At 37.0% G+C, this 18056-nt stretch overlaps 1 protein-coding gene and 1 pseudogene across 1 annotated transcript in view; one reads left to right on the top strand and one right to left on the bottom strand.

The window, feature by feature from the left end:
• Positions 1–18056, top strand: part of RNGTT (RNA guanylyltransferase and 5'-phosphatase) — a 351723-nt gene that overhangs the window by 165607 nt on the left and 168060 nt on the right. The gene's annotated exons all lie outside the window — the stretch shown is intronic.
• On the bottom strand, positions 14276–14544 carry LOC112908389 (ATP synthase subunit f, mitochondrial pseudogene; annotated as a pseudogene).

Raw genomic sequence — 18056 nt, 5'->3', positions numbered from 1 at the left:
GTCTTGGCTGGATGCTCTTGCTGATCTCCTGGAGGAGGGGCCTGTTACATTCTCATGTGTCCTTGCCTTTGGGTGGAATTGCACCACCCTTGCCAGGGGGCCAGGCTAAGTATCTGCTCTGGATTGCTCTATGTGACTTTTATTTCCTTAAGGCTTCACTTGCAGCTTTAGATGAATGAAAATCCTGACCTCCCAGTCTCCAGCCCAGGAGCTGAAAGGTGGCACCCTCCTTCCCACTCCTCAGTGACCCATCAGGGAAAAACAGGCAGTCCCTCCTGTCTCCCTTGTCTCCATCTACACTCCGATCTTACCCAACCTGTGACTGATTGTTTTTATTTCAGGCACGTGACCCCATTTGGAATCTCCAAGCCCTATAGACTCTTGCCAAGTGGGCTCCGGTGCAGCTAGGGGGTGGGTCTCACCTGTTCTGCCTTTTGTTGGTCCCCTGCCATGGTTCTGGGTTTATGGCAACCCCAAGTTGAGAGCCACTGTCAGGCCCTCTGATTGCTGCCAGTTTCCCTGCTCCGATGCCTGGGAACTCTGTGGTGCTCAGGCACTCCCAGTCTTCTTGTGACCCCGAGGGTCCTGAGACTACATTGTCCCACCTAGGATTCCACCCCCACTTTTCCACCTGAGCACCTTTCAGGTGGGAAGTCCCTCACCAGGGCAGACTTCTAAAAGTCTGGATTTTGTGCTCTGATGCTATATTTTTCCTGCAGTCGGCTTAGGGAGGCTCCCTAACCCCTGGCATCTACCTTCCCATGTATTGCCTGGGATTCTCTGAACATCCTACCTTGCAGAAGATGGTTGCTTTTCTATTGTAGAGTTGTAACTATTTTCTTGGATCTCTGGTTGAGTTTGCAAGTGTTCAGAAGGATTTAATAACTATTTAGCTGAGTTCCTGGGATCAGAGGAAACTAAGGTCTCCTACTCTTGGTCTCTATGTTTTAGGACATTTTAAAGAAGGAGAATCTTTGAAAAGATGGCTCTCACAGTTTTACATTTTTGACTGAATTTTGTTAATACTGTATTTTTTTATAACTTCATTAACATTTTCAGATTATGTTTATTGTTAGATAAAATGTTATCTTTAACTTTTATTTTCTGTGTATCTGTGTAACTTTAGTATTTTGCAATAATCTTGAGGGGGTAATTCAGCTATATTTTTAAATCTCTTACCAATTTTGTGTCTCTATTTTTGTGAGTCTAACAAAGTTTCTCCTTTGTTTCTATGTTCCTCGTGTCCCTTGGCCTGGGGAAAAACTGAACTTTCTAAATTTTGCCAATGATTAGAATTGGGAAATGCTTCTAAGGAAAAACTGTCTAATTCATCACTTTTGACCATTTTTCCTCTATCCTTACTTAATATTGGCCTGTTTAGTGATTTCTTTGATAGCACTGTCTGCCATGTTACTTTATCTTGCCTAGAAGTAGATCATTGTAATTTTCATTTATTTTGACTAAACAACACTCAACAGAATGTTTTTAAATTTCAGTTTTGTCAACTTTTTTCCATTTTTTTTCTATTTATTTTTTATTAGTTGTGATTTCTTTGTTATTAGAGAATGTAGTTGGGAAAATTTTATCTCTAGGAATTAGGTGGCATTTTCTTTATGGCTTAATATATCATCAGTTTTTATAACATTCTATAAACTTTTTCTCTACTTGTTTTGTCAGAGCAAAGGAAGAATTAATAAGTCTTTTAGTAGTGAAAGGTGGGGTAGGGGCAGAGAGAGAGAATCTTCAAGCAGACTCCCTGCTCAGCCCAGAGCCCACCCAATGCAGGGGTTATCTCATGACCCATGAGATCACGACCTGAGTTGAAACTAAGAGTCAGTTGCTTAACCAACTGAGTCATCCAGGCACCCCTTCTGTTTGTCTCCTAATATAGCTTTGCTTACGATTGATTGATTGATTGATTTTATTTATTTATTCATGAAAGGCACACAGAAAGAGAGAGAGACAGAGACAGAAACACAGGCAGAGGGAGAAGCAGGCTCCACGCAGGGATCCTGATGTGGGACTTGATCCCAGGACTCCAGGATCACACCCTGAGCCGAAGGCAGGCGCCAAACTGCTAAGCCACCCAGGGATCCCCACTATTTATTTATTTTTTTAAATTTTGTTTCACATGTGTTTTTCTTCTGTATACTTTATTGTTTTTTTTTTTTTGTTTTGTTTTTTGGTATTATTGGAGAGCTTAAAATGTCCTATACTTTACACATCTTTTTTCACCATAGTTAATTTTGCTCTTTATATTTTAGTGTGCTTTTCAGAAATTTATTTAGAACGTGAAGCATATGCTTTCTAAAAATTAGCCAATTCTTTCTTCATATAGTGTTTTTAAGCAAACTTTTTTCATAGATATATTCTGAAATGTGTACATAAATCATAAATTTAAAGCTTCAACAGTTTTCACAAAGTGAACAATCACATGAAATGCACAAATGTAGAATACTGTCAGTATTCCAAAACCTTCCCTGTGTGTCCTCCTGGTCTCTCTCCTTCATTCTCTCTCCCCAGAAATTATTACTGTCCTGGAGTTAAATAGTATATGAGTTTTTTGTGTTTGGCTTCTTTCAGTTAATATTTGTACAGTTCATCTCTGTTGTTACATGTAGACATAGTTTGACCATTTTTATTGCAGTATACTCTGACTATATCATAATTTACTTACCCATTCTATTATTGATAGATATTTGGGTTGTTTCTAGTTTAGGGCTATTATGCATTCTATTATTGATTAATCAATCTATTGATTGATACTTGGATTATTTCTAGTCTAGGACTAGCCTAGTTCTACTAGAACTAGTAGTGTTGATGTGAACATTTTGGTGCACACACGTATATTACTTTAAAAATATCGGGGACGCTTGGGTGGCTCAGTGGTTTCAGCGTCTGCCTTCAGCTCAGGGTGTGATCCTGGAGTCCCGGGATCAGGTCCCACATTGGGCTCCCTGCGTCTCCCTCTGCCTGTGTCTCTGCCTCTCTCTTTTGTGTCTCTCATGAATAAATAAACAAAATCTTTTAAAAAAACTATATATATATATATATATATATATATATATATATATGTCCAAAATAGTAAGGAAACAGGTCCAAATACATGGCCACTTGAATTATGATAAACGTCACATTATAGAGCAGTGGGGAAAGAATGAGTCTGCTCAGTAAGTAGTGTTGTATCAGCTGGATCTCACCTCCTCTATGTTGTTGACAAAATTTGGTCTATATATTTCTTTTCTTTAAAAAAAACTAAAAGGCTTTATTTTTTGAGAGTGGTTTTATGTTCACAGAAATTGAACTCAAGGTACAGAGATCTTAGAGACCCTATCTCCCAGTATGCAGTTGCCCCATTACCATTTTATTTGAATATGGTACATTTGATACACTTGGTGAACCAATATTGACATTAATTAAAGTCTATATTTTACATTAGGGTTAGCTCCCTGTGTTATATAGTTCTATGGATTTGGCAAATGCAAAATGTCATGTATCTACCATTATAGGATTATACAGATTAATTTGTAAATTGTGCTCCCTGATTCATCCCTTTTGCCATCTCTTGAGCCTCTGGCACTCATGGATCTTTTTACTGTCTCTGTAATTTTACCCTTTCCAGAATGTCATATAGTTAAAATTATATAGTATATAACCCTTTCACATGATCTTCTTTTACTTAGCAATATGCATTTAAAGTTCCTCTGGTGCTTTTTATGGTTTGATAGCTCCCCGCTCCCACCATCCATCTTTCTTTTTCTTTTTCTTTTTCTTTCTTTCTTTCTTTCTTTCTTTCTTTCTTTCTTTCTTTCTTTCTTTCTTTCCCTCCCTCCCTCCCTCCCTCCCTCCCTCCCTCCCACCTTAATAGTTTATTTGGGGGGGCAGAGGGAGAAGCAGGCTCCATGCAGGGAGCCCAACGTGGGACTCGATCCTGGGACTCCAGGATTGCACCCTGGGCCAAAGGCAGGCGCTTAACCGCTGAGCCACCCAGGGATTCCCCAATACTTTATTTTTTAGAGCAATTTTAGGTTCACAATAAAATTGAGGGGAAAGTACAGAATATTCCCTTATATTCTCTACTCCCACACATGGACCATCTAACCCACTATCAATATCTTGCACCATGGTAGTACATTTCTTATGATTGATTAAACCTCTGTTGACATGTTATTACTCAAAATTATTATTACTCAAAAATCCATAGTTTACATTAGGCTTCACTTTAGGTGCTGTACATTCTGTAGGTTTTGACAAATGTTAATGACACAGATCCCTATAGTTTGAAGTATTATATAGTTTCACTGTTCTGAAAATCCTCAGTGCTTTGCCTGTTCATCATTGCTTCCTCTCTAACCCCTGCATCCACTGATCTTTTTATTGTCTTTTTAGTTTTGCCTTTTCCAGAATGTCAATGTGTAACCTTTTGAGATTGGCTTCTTTCACTTAGTAATACACATTTAAGTTCTTTTCATGACTTGATAATTTAACACCGAATAGTATTCCATTGTCTGGATATATCACAGTTTATCCATTCACCTACTAAAGTACATCTTGGTTGCTCTCAGGTTTGGAAATTGTGACTACAACTGCTATAAGTATCCACATGTAGAATTTTGTGTGAGTGTAAAATTTCAGCATTTGGGTAAATACCAAGGTGCACTGTTGTTGGATTATATGGTAAGAGTATGTTTAATTTTGTATAATACTGCCAAAAGAAAAGTTCTATCCATTCCTTTTCCTCATTCATAAGTGTTTTCATTTCTTTCCTTATTTTTATCCTTTGCCTTTCTGTTTGCATATCCTTAGAATTTCTAGTCTTATTAATGTAGAAGCTTAGTGCACATATGTATCCACCTATACTGTTTACACATTTATGTACCCCATGAGAAATAGAGAATGACTCACTAGGCTGAAGTAGATTGAGGCCTTTCTGGGAAAGAATCTGTAAGTAGATGGCATGAAAGAGAACTATTAAGAATTTTGACTTGGGCATAGGAGGCTAATGACAATACAATTAATGAAAGCAAGAATTCTTTAAGGTGCTAGGTAAAATTTCAGTGAACCATGTAATTGTTTTGGTGCATTAAATTGTTGATAGATGCCTAACTTTTAAATATAGAAAGAAATATCACTAACAGAGGTAAAATATATTTTGCTATTTCATTCATGAAGTATTTTATTTTCTACAGCGGTCTAGATATAAATCTTAGGTCCTATTTTTATTTCTATGCTAGCTTAATACAAAGAATAAGGGAAATGTTGCACGCTTTTTATTTTGTGGAAAACAAAGTTTATTTCTTAAGGTCCCACTACCATTTTTTCTATACTTTATTAGGCTATAGAACATGTTTGGTTTACAGATAAATGCCATTTGGTATCCCAGTATGGGTTATCCTCATTCAAAGATATGCAGCGTCTCTTAAAGTTCTCATGTGTGGTAGCTAATTGGTTCACTTTACCTGTTAACTGACAGGGGAACTACAGCATCATTCTATAGTCTGTAGCTTCTTGAACAGTCTCTTGACATAGTGCCCAACAAGGGAAGTCATGATTTCCTACTGATCAGTATGACTTTGACAACAGTCCAAATTATATCAACTAGAGGAATTCAGTGACAAAAACTTACTACAATGAGCTTAGTCCACCTGCATAGTCCCTGCAAGACTGCCCTCATTTCAAATGCCAGCTACAAGTTTTGGCTCCCAGGCTCACCTTTGCTTCAGATTTGCTGGCTACAAATTCTGGGGTTCCCAGGGACTCCTTCAGGTTTGATAATTCAGTATAATGGCTCAGAGACTCAGAAAAGCACTGTACTTGTCATTATAGTTTTATAATAAAAGAAGAACTGGGTAGCCCTGGTGGCTTAGCGGTTTAGCGCCACCTTCAGTCTGGGGCGTGATCCTGGAGACCAGGGATCGAGTCCCATGTCGGGCTCCCTGCATGGAGCCTGCTTCTCCCTCTGCCTGTCTCTCTGTCTTTCATGAATAAATAAATAAAATCTTTAAAAAAATAAAAAGGAAGAAGAACTGCATGGGGCAAAATCTGGGAGGAACCCAAGTTTGAAGCTTCTGGTGGTCTCTTCCTAAGAAATCATGGACAGCATTACTTCTGGCTAAGAGGCATTTGACAGTACCCAAAGAGTACTGCCAACCAGGGAACCTTTGGTGTACAAAGTTTATATTGTGATTCTGTCACATATTACCTGCATAGATGACCTTTAGTCTTCAGCCCAGAATTCTAAGAGGTCTGGGCTAAGATTTAATCTCCAGTTCCTCTGGAGGGCAGAACTGATATGCTTATTCCAAAGTCTCCATTGTAAATCACCTTTTTAGAGTCTCTGGTGCCTAAACGCCCCAGGCAAACAAAGATATGCTTGTCAGACAGGACATTCCAGGGGCCTAGAGATCATCCCCTGGTAGTGGAGGGCAAAGGCCAAACCTCTCTTGGTAAAGTTAACTCTTCGGTACATACCTATTCAAACAAAGGATGTATTGTTTGCAGCTTACCATGTAGCTCTTTGAAAGTCTTAAGTTAAAAAAAATATGATTTCCTCTTTTTGCTCAAATTACAAATATTTAACTTCTTTCTTTCTCAAATTTGTGCCCCTTTTGTTGGAACAATCAGACCAGCCACTTATGTAGTTTAATTTTGTTTGTATTGCATCACATATGTGTTTATGGTAAAGTACCCATTCTGTTCTTGTATTCTTTCCAAAAGTGCTTATTTTTCTCCCAAACTAGTAGATCATACTTTTTTACCCACAAAGGAAATATTCACCTATACTTTTTACCAGCTGTAATCTGTATAAACATTCTGGAAAACATTTAGGAAAGGTTGCCCAGAAAAAAAAGTGCTTTAAAAACCATGCTGAAGGAGCTTGGACTATATAGGCAGTGAGGAGCACTCAAAGCTTTTTGGTTGTGGTTATGACATACAACAAATTGTTTTAGAAAGTCAGTTCTAGTGGAGGTAGAGTAGAAATAGTTTGAAAGAAAAAGTTAACCCATTAGCAAGAAGGCCAGTTAGGACCCTATTAGTGTTATTCTTGCTGAAGATAATAAAAGTAATAAGGGATGGTTTATGAGAAAGTTACTATGAGAGATGATTTCATCTTTTAAAAAATTCTTGCCCCTTTCATAATCTGCACATATATTAGTAACTTAAACTTCTTAACAATTTTTTAAATGTTTTTATATTACACAGTTTCTTGGGATAATTCCATGTGTTTTCTATTTAACTATATCTATTGGCTTGCATTTATTTATTTATTAAATTTTTATTAAAAAATTTATTTTGAGGGATCCCTGGGTGGCGCAGCGGTTTGGCGCCTGCCTTTGGCCCAGGGTGCGATCCTGGAGACCCGGGATCGAATCCCACGTCAGGCTCCCGGTGCATGGAGCCTGCTTCTCCCTCCGCCTGTGTCTCTGCCTCTCTCTCTCTCTCTGTGACTATCATAAATAAATAAAAAATTTAAAAAAAAAATTTATTTTGAGAGACAGTGAGTAAACATGCCTTTAGGATTGGGAAGGGGCAGGGGAAGAGGGAAAATAGTATCTTAAGTGGGCTCCACACTGGGGTGCAGATCGCAGGACTTGGGGCTTGATCTCTGGACTCTGAGATCAAGAACTAAGCTGAAATCAAGAGTCGAGTGCTTAACTGACTGAACTACCCAGGCACCCCCGTTTATTTTTTAGAAAGAGAGCGCACGTGCTTGAGCACGTGTTGGGGCAGGGGGAGGGGCAGAGGGAGAGAGAGAGAGCATCTTCAGCAGTCTTCATGGCCAGCATGGGCTGATGTGGGGCTCGATCTCACCACACTGAGATCATGACCTGAGCCAAAAATCAAGAGTTGGATGCTCAACCAGTTGAGCCACCCTGGCACTCCTGGCTTCTTATTATTGGTCTCAAAACTGTGCTGTTCATTTTATTTAGTAAACCTTTGTTGAAGTGAGAGCATACTCCTCCAGAGTACTGTGATAGATGCTGAAGATACAATGATATGTGTGTGATTTTATTGACTTGTAAAAGCCCACAGTTCAATTTGGTAGACAAGAGGAAAATCCTGTGGTAGAAGGAAGCACAGGGTGCTCTGACAGAATGTTGAAGGAGCGCATAACCTCGAATAGAGATTAGGGGAAGATTTCTGGGTACATGACCTGCTAGCATAGAAGAGCAGTTAAGAACATGGGCTCTGGAGCCAGAATGATTTTGGATTCTTGGTTTCTTGCTGTGTGACTTTGGGCAAGTTCTAAACTTCACCTTTAAAATGGGAATCAGGACACATCTTTGTGGTTCAGTCAATTAAGCAACTGATTCTTGATTTTGGTTCAGGTCATGATCTCAAAGTCATGAGATCAAGCCCTGTGATGGGCTCCACACAAAGCATGGAATCTGCTTGTGATTCTCTCCCCCTCCTCTTGCCCCTCCCTACTGCTTGTGTGTGTGCCTGAGTGTTGTCATGTGCACTCTCTAAATAAATAAAAAAGTAAAATCTTTAAAAAAGAATAAAATGAGGATAATAATAGTCCCTACTTCGTAATATTGTTATGAGACTAGAATGGCTTGATATATGTAAAGTACTTAGAAAAGTGCCTGCGGTATAGTTTTTAGATATTTTACCTCTTCTTTCTCATGTTTTGTTTTGTGTTGTTTTTTGTTTTCATGGATACATGATTAGCACTCAGTAAACATTTGGATACAACTAGATGAAATTATAATTACTTTTCTGTTTTCTTAGAAGTCTTTAAACAGCTCTCCTAAATGCACTTTACTGTAAAAGGATTGTTTTTGTGTATTTAGATCTGTCCTAACCACAAGTCATAAACTGGTAGGCTCCCGAAAGTGTAAGCTCTTCTATTACTTAAGAAACACTGAGTTTGCTTGAGGATGAGGATGTGCTCATCATAATTCTTATCAACTAGTCCCTGTTTTCTTACACCTAGTCCTGTTCAGCTTCATGGTCTGGCCTCCAGGTATTTGAGTTTGGGACCTCCACACTAGACCCTGACACTAGCTCTTCCAGGATAAAAACCTATTGATCTCTTTTAAATCTCAAACACTTGATAGAATGGCTGTGAGTTATTGACATCAAATGAATGTTTGATGAATAAATGAATAATGCCTCAATTATGAGATGAAAAAGAAGTCTGGCATAAAGAACTTTGTTCCATGAGGGTGAGTTGACTTTCATTTTATAGAATTATGAGGGAATTTTGGTAAAAGTAAGACTGACAAGATACCAAAAATAATAAAGAACTTATATTTCCTAGAGAAATTTTGTTAATAGATTTTCTAACTTTTCATGTGGCACTTACCAGATTTATACTAAGGTTGATTTTAATTGTAGTAGTATGGGTTGAAAGAGCCATTTGAAGCTATTTATATTTTGATTAGCTAATGATATAGTTGTTGAATCATCATTGGTAAATAATGGAAATCAAATCATTGTTTTCAAAAGGAGATAATAATCTTGCCTTTTTGGTGAGCTAGATGGATGAGTTTTGTAGAATGATTATGTACTGATTAGAAAAATACTTAGGGTACAGAAGCACTGAATAATCTTAACCTAAACCAGAAGTTAGACTTTAGGAATGAAAAAGAATGAAGAGTAGTATCCAGGTGAGTGGAGATTTCCATTTTGGGGGGATTGGTAAAATAAAGCCGTGAATTTTAGGGGATTTATGAAAGCACAATTAAATAAGCAGATATAAGTTACTATATTGAATATTCTCAAATGGTTGGGGCTGTGTGGGGCTATCTGCTCAGAAAATGTTTTATGTGAGTAGAATAGTCCAGAACAGAAAGATGGAGATTATTCTTTTCTTGTTTAAGTATTCCCTTGGTATATTTTTCTTTACTTTAATGAATAGATGTTGCCAGTTGCATTCCCAATTACACTGGATTCATTTTCTTCTTCATTGTGGTCTTAAGTTATCATTTTACTTACTGCTAAGAGGTTCCTTTCTGTGCTTTATAACTTTGCAGTTTCTGTTTTGTTTTTTATGTTTCTAATTTCAAGCCCTTTTGCATTATTTTTCTTTGCTTATACATTTATAACAATTTGGTTTCCAATTACTTCTGATTCATAGACACATAAAATACCAATTCAAAGTCCATCATCTGGTGTGTTACCTTTTTGCCATTTCCACCAATTTTTGGTCAGTAGAAAGTTACATGTAGTTACATGTCTCCTCTAGGATGTTTCAGACGGTATTCCAGTGATGGGATTATGTTTTTATAAGTAAAACTTGATGACACACTGTAATGTTTCATTAATAATTATTTGGGGGCAGCCTGGGTGGCTCAGTGGTTTAGCGCCGCCTTCAGCCCAGGGTGTGATCCTGGAGACCTCGGATCGAGTCCCACATCGGGCTTCCTGCATGGAGCCTGCTTCTCCCTCTGCCTGTGTCTCTGCTTCTCTCTCTCTCTCTCTCTCTCTCTCTCTCTCTCTCTCTCTCTCTTTCTCTCTCTCCATCTTTCATGAATTAATAAATAAAATCTTAAAAAAAATTTGGTATATCATGTCTACTATTTTACCTTTTATTTATCTAATTTAATCTGGCGGAAGATAAAAAGATTAATTCACTATATGTTCCACTTTAAAGCTTCCAGGGTTTTGCAGTTAAAATTTTGTATTTAAAAGTGAGATAGCTTTTAAGAATTTGTTAGAAGTGTTTTAGAAACAACTTCGGTAATTTAAGTTGAACTATCTTTCTGTACAAAGATTGACAGGTAATGGCTAGTTCTATCACTGCATTTAATGCTTTTGCTAATGACTTAAAATTAAGGTATTATTTAGGCATATTGGCCTAAGCTTATATTATCATTGGGTCCCCAGTTTGTTTAATGCTAGCTAGACTGCTAGCATTAGTAGGCAGTCAGGAAATAGCTACCTAATAAACACTGATGGAAATTTTATTTTTATTGAAGTGTTATCCAATAAATTCTCTCAGAAAAACTTAGATTAGCACTTCTTACATAAAAATACCAGTGCAGGGACGCCTGGGTAACTCATTGGTTGAATGTCTGCCTTCTGCTCAGGTCGTGATCCTGGGGTCCTGGGATCAAGTCCTGCATCAGTCTCCCCAGGGGGAGCCTACTTCTCCCTCTGCCTATGTCTCTGTCTCTGTCTCTCATGAATAAATAAATAATCTTTATTTTTTTAAGAATACCAGTGTAGCTCATAAATAAGTTATACTTAAAATATGGAAGAGGAAAAAAACCAAAGTAGCTTAAAATTATAGGACGTTCTATCTTGGAATGTAATATCAGAGACAGGAGAATACCAAAATGAGTTTTTAAAATACCTATTATTTAAGTTATTAGAATAACAACTTTTCAAGCCATGCTATTTTAACAGTGTATATTGAAACTCTTTGGCTCCTTGGTTAACTATTCCTTCCTTGGAGACTCTGCCCGACTTAAATTCTCTCAGACTGCCCATCACTCTTGTTGAATACAGCTTCCCTGTGTTTGGTTTGATCTGTTTATTACAATGGGTTTTCCATTTCTTTGCAATTTTTAACTCAGTGACTTTCTTCTGATTTAGTCACTTTCACTTTGGCAATTTATTTCTGGCTACTATTCCTACTTTAAAGTTTTAAGTGCAGACATATTCCTTTCTAACCACAACTTACATCTCTTAAAAACTTGTGAGACATTTCATCAACTTCTCTGCCATCTAGTGAATTGAGATTGTACCCTCCTCTTCAACTATATCTGGGGCTTATTAGCTTTAGGGGCGCATGGTTCTCTTTCACTGGGCTTATCATCTCAGCCAAGGTGGCTCTTTTTTTTTTCCTGAACTTCCTACATTCTCTAGAGTTCTTAGTTTCTTAAGGTAGAAGTTGACATCATTGATTTGTGACTTCTTTTTTTTTTCTTTTTTCTGATTAGTCATCTAGTACAATAAATTTTCCTAGGTGTACTTTAGCCACATCCCTCAAATCTCAGTTACTGTTTTATCATCTTCCTTCCATTTGAAATATTTAAGTTTTCTCTTTTAATTTCTTCCTTTATTCATGGGTTATTTACAAGTGTGTTGTTAAGTTTACAAACATTGAGGGGCTTTCCCAGATATCTTTTGCTTGATACTTAATTTAATTCATTGTGATCAGAGAACATACTTGGTGTGACTTTGATTTATAAATGTGCTCTATGTACTTGGAAAAAAAGTATTTTTTCCTGTTTTTGGATAGAATGTCATGTAAATGTCAGCTAGGTCAGGTTGTTTCAGTGTTGCTATAGTGTTCCATATACTTACTCATTTTCTGACTGGTGTTCTTTAAGTGTTGCTGTGTAAACTGGGGAGACCTTGGACCCTGGGGCCTCAGCCCAGCCAGACAAAGGAATTGCTGAAGATTCTTGATCTTGTAACAAGAATTAATTCAAGTTCAGACGTGCAGCACAGCAGATAAGTAACATATACAGGAAAGTTTATTAAGTGAAAAGTAGAGATGAGAGCCCATGAGCTCGAATAAGAGAGAGTGGGAGAGAGAGAGAGAGTCAGAGACAGAGACAGAGTTGCATGTCCTGGGGTTTGAGTTTCTACTTTTTATTGGCAGTTGTTAACCAGGGGGTAGAATATTACTTGGTATGAGGATTTCTTGGGAGCAGGTTTTGGGCTTTTTCTTCCTTATGTGGTCATCCACAAAAGGCCTCCAAGTTTCTGGCCTCTTATGTCAGCCATCTTGGGTTTGCTTCATGTGGCTTTGTTTTGGATGGTGCCAGGACTGGCCTCTGACTTTCCCAAGAGCTGACCATGACTTCCTTTTTGCCAACGTCCAGGTATCCTGTTAGAACCTAACTAACTGCCTGCTCTGACATACGTGTTTTCAAGACATCTTTATCTCTACTGAATGTTTTTTTCTACTTGTTGAATCATTTATTTGGAAAAGAGTCTTAAATAATCCATGTATAATTGAGGAGCTTTGCCTTATTTTTATTATCTACTCTGTTAATTTAAAAAAATGCATTTTGAATTATTATTATTATTTTTTTTGGTGAGGTGCATATACACTTAAGATTGTTATAGGTCCTTTTTATCTCTGGTAATATTTCTTGTTCTTGTCTTCTTTGTCGAATATTAATATAGGCTAGCCACTTCAGCTTTCTTTTCTTTTCTTTTTTTTTTTTTTTTTTTTTATTTATTTATGATAGTCACAGAGAGAGAGAGAGAGGCAGAGACACAGGCGGAGGGAGAAGCAGGCTCCACGCACCGGGAGCCTGATGTGGGATTCGATCCCGGGTCTCCAGGATCGCGCCCTGGGCCAAAGGCAGGCGCCAAACCGCTGCGCCACCCAGGGATCCCTCAGCTTTCTTTTCATTAGTGTTAGGATTTAATATCTTTTCTCTCATTGTACGTTTATCTTTCTGTCTGTCCATCCATCCAGCTTTATTGAGGCATAATTAACCTATAACATTGTGTGAGTTTAATCTATCCTTCTGCTTTCAATCTTTATATACAAAGTGGGTTTATTGTAGACAGCCTATAGTTAGTTGGTTCTGATTATTTTTTTCCTGACAATTTCTACATGGGGTGCTTGTACCATTTAAATTTAATGTAATTATTACTGTGGCTTGGTGTGGATCTACCATCTTGCTACTTTGTATTTGCCTGTGTGTTCCTATTTCCATTTTTCCCTCTTACTGTCATTTGGATTACTTGAGAATGTTTTCATTTCTTTATAGCTCCACTTTAGGCCCATTAGGTATACATCGTTGTTTTATATTTTAGGAGTTAGCCTAAGATTTATAGTATATCTCTTTAGCCTTTCACTGTTTATCTTTAAATAATATTGTATCACTTTTTAGTTGGGGTAAAAAACATACAACAATATCATTCCATTTCCTGTCATATATTTTGCTTCCAAAAGCATGCTATAAACTACACAGTACATTTTAATATATTTGCTTTAATTAGTTATCTTTTAAAGAAATGAACAAATATCTTATTCTATTTTTCAACCATTTCTTTTTTCTTTTTAACAGTCATCTTATTGGATGTTAATTCTCATATAGGATATGAAAGGATTTATTCTATTGTTCAACCATTTCTTTCCTTTCCTTTCCTTTCCTTTCCTTTCCTTTCCTTTCCTCTTTTCTTTTCTTTTCTTTTCTTTTCTTTTCTTTTCTTTTCTTTTCTTTTCTTTTCTTTTCTTTTTTTAACCAGTCATCTTTTATTGGATGTTAATTCTCAATTAGGATATGAAAAGATTCAGGTGCCAGGGAAAAGTCATGGTCAGGAATGCAGAATGTGCCTCCACACTGGGCCTTCTTCAGTGGTACTTTTGTAGCCGCTCATGTTTAAGTTCCTGGTAGCAATGACGGTAGTTGAAAAGCCCATAGCTGCCAGCACCATAGAAATATCAGTGATGCCCCCTTTTCTTATATTGATGTCCTTGTTGTTGTAGTACCAGTAGTAACCTCTGTAAAGTGCTCCAGCAGTGCCTGTAGGGGTGAAATTCTGCATTAGTATCCAGCTTGGCAGCTCTCCTAGTTTGTCATCCATGAACTTCATCTCCTTCACTGGCACATATGACTCCATCTAGGAGTCATGGGTGTTTGTTTTATCTAGTTTTCAACCATTTCCGAAGCTCTTAGAATTTTTTTGTTTAGATACAGGTTTTTGTTGTTTGTTTATATCATATTTCTTCTACTAGAAGACTTAAAATCTTTTGTAGGATAGCTTGGTGGAAATTCATTTTATCAGATTTTGTCTGTTGGAAAAAAAATTACTTTGCCCCCATTTTTTATTTTTTATTTTAATTTTTTTGTATATTTTTTTTACTGGAGTTTGATATGCCAACATATAGCATAACACCCAGTGCTCATTCCATCAAGAACCCCCTTCAGTGCCTGTCACCCAGTCATCCCAACCCCCCGCCCACCTCCCTTTCCACCACTCCTTGTTCGTTTGCCAGAGTTAGGGGTCTCTCGTTCTGTCACCCTCACTGATATTTTCACTCATTTTCTCTCCTTTCCCCTTTATTCCCTTTCACGATTTTTTATATTCCCCAAATGAATGAGACCATATAATGTTTGTCCTTCTCCCATTGACTTACTTCACTTAGCATAGTACCCTCGGTTCCATCCATGTTGAAGCAAATGGTGGGTATTTGTCGTTTCTAATGGCTGAGTAATATTCCATTGTATATATAGACCACATTTTCTTTATCCATTCATCTTTCTCAATGGACACTGAAGCTCCTTCTACAGTTTGGCTATTGTAGACATTGTTGCTATAAACATCGGGGTGCAGGTATCCTGCCGTTTCACTGCATCTGTATCTTTGGGGTAAATCCCCAGCAGTGCAATTGCTGGTCATAGGGCAGTTCTATTTTTAACTCTTTGAGGAACCTCCACACAGTTTTCCAGAGTGGCTGTACCAGTTCATATTCCCACCAATAGTGCAAGAGGGTTCCCCTTTCTCCACATCCTCTCCAACATTTGTTTCCTGTCTTGTTAATTATCATCATTCTCACTGGTGTGAGGTGGTATTTCATTATGGTTTTGATTTGTTTTTCCCTGATATGCCCCCATTTTTTAAAGATATTTTCGTTTGCTAAAGATTTTTGGGTTTATAGTTTTTCTATTAGTACTTTAAAGCTGGTATTCTATTACCTTCTGGCTTATGTAATTCATGACAAAGAGTCTGCTGTTCTTATTTTTATACCTCTGCATGTAAGTTTTGTTCTTTCTGACTGGGGTTTGACTATACTTTTTTTTTCTTAAATCCTTTTTGTTCTGTAGGCTTCTCTTGGGGTGTGTACATGTGCAAATGTGTGTTTAATTTTGCAGTACTCTGAGGCATTATTCCTCCAAATTGTTTCTTGTTTCCGTATCACTTTCTTTTTTTAAAATCACACTCCAGTTGTACGGATGTTATATCTTTTTAATCTCTTGGCTCTTTGATTCTCAGTTTCTTCTCCCCACCCCCCCCTTTTATTCTTTATGTTTCAGTTGGAAGAACTGATACAGTTTTCTTCTTCAAGATTCTCCCTCAGTGATTCTTTCCTTTGTTGTGTTCAGTCTGCTATAATCCCATTGATTATTATTTCCATTGATTAGCATTCTTTTTATCTAATACCTTTTTTTAATATTTTATATTTCTACTTGTCTCATTTTTATAGTTTTCATCTCTTTGTGCTGAAATTCCACATTTGTTCATACATATTTTTCACCTTTTCCTTTAAAATATTAAGATTATTTTATTTTATTTATTTTTCAAAGATTTTATTTATTTATTCATGAGAGACACAGAGAGATAGAGAGGCAGAGACATAGGCAGAGGGAGAAGCGTGCAGGGAGCTTGACGTGGGACTCGATCCCAGGTCTCCAGGATCGTGCCCTGGGCTGAAGGCAGCGCTAAACTGCTGAGCCACCCAGGCTGCCCTGTTAAGGTTATTTTAAAGTATTTATAATTTTAAAACATTAGCCATATCTGAGTCTTGTTCTTTTGACAGTCTTACCTGTTGAATGTAGATCACTTTTTTTCTTGCTTTGTGTATATGTGATAATTTTTTTTTATTGGGTGCTAGATTTTTTTTTTTCTGTTTGAACAGTAGAGACTGAGGTAAATGTATTTGTGCTTAGTAAATGGGTATACTTCTTTTTCAGTTTGTTAATAGATCTCATTTGAATTGGGGAAATTAGTGGTGGAATCAGTCTGTTCTCTCTCTGAGATGGGTTTGTGTTGCTATATAATTGTCTTTCATACTCCAGAGACTTCACATCCCCTCAGCACATGACTGCTATTCATGGGCTTATTGAGAGTGTGGAGCAAAGAACAGTTTCTACCAAAAGAAACTGTTCATCTTTTGTATTGAATCAATACAAATCAATACAAAAGGTGAATTCTCCCAAAGGTGGATCAATTTATATGTCTCTCTCCTTTTGGAGGGGGTTGGGATTCAGTTCATCCTGTTGCCTAGAGACCTTAGCTTTCTAATAGTCTAATCAAAAATTATGATTTTATAGATTATCTGTTTTTTTTACAATTATCATATTAGAAGCAACATTCTCTTGCCACTTTTTATAGTAAGTGAAAGTGGAACTTTCCCTTAAAACAGACTTTTAAAGATAACTTTAAAGGAGGGGCACATGGTGGCTTAATTGGTTAAATGTCTGCCTTTGGCTCAGGTCATGATCCCAGAGTTCTGGGATTGAACCCCACTGTGTGGGCTTTCTGGTCAGTGGGGAGCCTGTTTCTCCCTCTCCCTCCACCGCTCTTCTCCCACCATCGCTTATGCTCTCTTTCTTTCTCTCTCTGTCTCAAATAATTAAATAAATTTTTTTTTTAAAGATAACTTTAAAGGGGCTAAACACTTAGAAGATTATGAACATAGACATATAGAATGAATGAAGGGGAAAAACCTTCCTAATGTTATTCAATTGGTACTTTTAACTTGGGATAAGATTTATTGTGAAAGTTGCATGTATAATTTGAAGTATATTGTTATTCAGGAGACAAGAGTGACAATAACGAAAATAGGTTAAATGTCTTAAATTTGGGTTATAATGATGAAGATAGTGATATATGAAGATGACGAGAAATTTGGATATATTGTCTTTCAAGAGTTGTGAAGGGGAAAGAGCAGTATTTTTAATTTAACATACTTTATATGATTCAATTTAACATACTTTATATGATTTCAAATATGAACACGTAACTCTATTAGTGATAAATTATACAATATTCATACAATATATAGATTTGATCTCTATTCCTAAAAAATCTTTTCTTCCCCTTCAAGAATTTTACCTACCTTTGTATACACCTTTTTTATATAGTAGTACATGGTACAATACATTTAAAGTCTATAAACATTGAAGTGCCTGGGTGACTCAGTTGAGTATCTTACTCTTGTTTTTGGCCCAGGTCATTATCTCAGGGTTGTGAGAGCAAGTCCAACTTCGGGCTCTGTGTTTAGTACAGTCTGCTTGTGTGTGCCTCTCACTCCTGCTCCCACATTTGCTTACATGCATTCTCTTTTCCAAATAAATAAATACGTACATACATACATATATACAATCTAATGAAGAAAATAAAATATGTAA

This window comes from Vulpes vulpes, chromosome 1 (assembly GCF_048418805.1).
Source record: "Vulpes vulpes isolate BD-2025 chromosome 1, VulVul3, whole genome shotgun sequence".
In the NCBI taxonomy this organism is placed as follows: Eukaryota; Metazoa; Chordata; class Mammalia; order Carnivora; family Canidae; genus Vulpes; species Vulpes vulpes.
This window is presented reverse-complemented; position numbering and strand designations above follow the sequence as displayed.